General features: G+C 37.0%; 1 non-coding gene across 1 annotated transcript; it reads right to left on the minus strand.

The window, feature by feature from the left end:
* Positions 1–1464: 1464 nt before the first annotated feature.
* Positions 1465–1571, minus strand: LOC117280688 (small nucleolar RNA R71). Its single transcript, XR_004511257.1, has one exon. It is a non-coding gene; the product is annotated as a small nucleolar RNA R71 (small nucleolar RNA).
* Between the last annotated feature and the right edge of the window lie 660 nt (positions 1572–2231).

Raw genomic sequence — 2231 nt, forward strand, 5'->3', positions numbered from 1 at the left:
ATGGAGTTTTAATTCGTATTGTGGAGTTATTTATTATTTTGCTTAATTGAAAGAGGAGTTTGATATTGAATTTCTTTACATCTCATGCTCAAGTTTAAATTCGTGATTCAACTAGGTAATTGAAATAGCATCTTGAATTATTAATCGAACTAGAAAATAGAAAAATATTCGTGAGAAGTTACCCTTTAGATCATAACTATTATTTTATTATTGCAATTGTTTACCGTTCTCCAATTGGATTAATTACTGAAATTAACATTTAATCGAAAGAGGAACCTTAACTTCAAGTGTAATCTGATTATCTATTGAATTCCTGATAATCAACAGTATTATAGAGTGAATTAACTCAAGAATTGGATCCCGAGTCAATTATCTTGCACCTATCTAGTCAAATACTTTTATTTTTCTGATTGATATTTCCTCGTTGCTCATCTGCTATCTTTTATGATCAATTGTTAATTGCTTAATTTTTAGTAGTTAATCTTAGTAATAGTCATCAAATCAAGTGTTAATTTTCCTGGATAGTAATCAACTGAAGATTATTCAAACATTGTTTAAATCCAATCCTTGTAGAGAAGATAATTAAACTATACCATTTTGACTAGCGAGCAATAATTTTGTGCTATGTTTTGCACTCGTCAAATTTTGGCGTCGCTGCTAGGGATTGGCAATCAATAGTATTTAAAATAGTTTTTAGTACCAATTCAGGAACCAATTTTTACTTTAGTTTATTCACGGTTTCTCACTTATGTACAAGATACATGGTTGATTTCTCTGGAGTATGACTTGATCTTCTTCAAAGAAAGTAATACCCTACGAACCAGAGTTGGAGAAATAACTGCGATAACTGAGAAAAGAAAGAGAATTAACAAAACATTTCTTGGGTCATACTTCGACTCAAGATAACATGGCAGACCAAGAGATTGATGGAGCAGACTTAGCTACAAGAAAAGCAACACAACAAGAAGCTGCAAGGATAGCAGCTGAAGAAACCTGGAGAGTTGCTAAGGAGACTATCGAAGATGGTGGGGGCCGAAGATTCAATCTAAACCGACCATTAGTTGAAGACCAGTTCAAGAATGAATCACCTAGACCTAGAAGATCATTAGGTGACTCTACCAGAATAGTCTACAATCAAGGACTGTCAAGTGTCAGACCTCCACCCATAGCAGTAAAATACTTCAAGTTGAAGCAAGGCATGCTTCAAACCATCCAAAACAACTGCATATTCAGAGGGAAGTGAATGAAGATCCAAACACTCATTTGATTGACTTTGAAGAAATTATGAACACCTTTTAGTACAATGGAGTATCAAAAGATGGGGTATACTTGAGGGCATTCCCATTTTCATTGAAAGATGACGCGAAGCACTGACTTCGTAGCTTACCCACAGGGTCGATCAGGACATGAGAAGAGTTGACCAAAAGGTTTCTCGACAAGTACTTCTCAGCTGCAAAAACAGGGAAATTCAGAAAGGAAATCCACAATTTCTGCTTGAAGGAGATAGAAACGATTTTTGAAGCTTGGGAAAGATTCGAGGAGATAGTCAAAAAGTGTCAGCACAATGGAATTGATTTGTGGATGCAACTCCGGGATTTTTGGGATGGATTGACACCTTCCTCACGACGAACTCTGAATACTGCATGTGGAGGTCCACTAATGAAGAAAACTCCGGAAGAGGTTGTCTTAATCCTTGATGAATTATCTGAGGATGCTAATCAGTGGCCTGCTGAGACTAATGACCGAAGATAATTAGTTGGGTTTCACCAGGTGGACTCTAACACATCTATGAAAGCCCAGCTAGACACTATGTCCAAGGAGATAAGAAAGCTGACATTGGCCAAGGTACAGAGTGAGCCACAAACAGCATGTGACTTTTGTGGAATATGACACCCTACACATGAATGTCAAGCTTCAGCTGAGGAAGTCAACACTGTGGGGAACTATAATAGAGGAAACTACCAAGGTGGGAACAACTATAATGCTATAGGTCAAAGACATCCAGGTTTTTAATGGAGTTCACCTAGTGGGAGTTTGAACTCATTGCAGCAAAATAATCCTAGACCCAAGGTCAGGGACCACTAGGTTTTCAAAACAAGCAGATGAAGCAATACCAACCACAAGAGTCAAATCAGCTTAGTATGGAAGATCTCATGAAGGCATTCATCAACAAAATAGATGAAAAATTTGAGACTCAGGGCATGACTATCCAGAATTTAAAATGGCAAATG

The sequence above is a fragment of the Nicotiana tomentosiformis genome, chromosome 5 (assembly GCF_000390325.3).
Source record: "Nicotiana tomentosiformis chromosome 5, ASM39032v3, whole genome shotgun sequence".
Taxonomy (NCBI): Eukaryota; Viridiplantae; Streptophyta; class Magnoliopsida; order Solanales; family Solanaceae; genus Nicotiana; species Nicotiana tomentosiformis.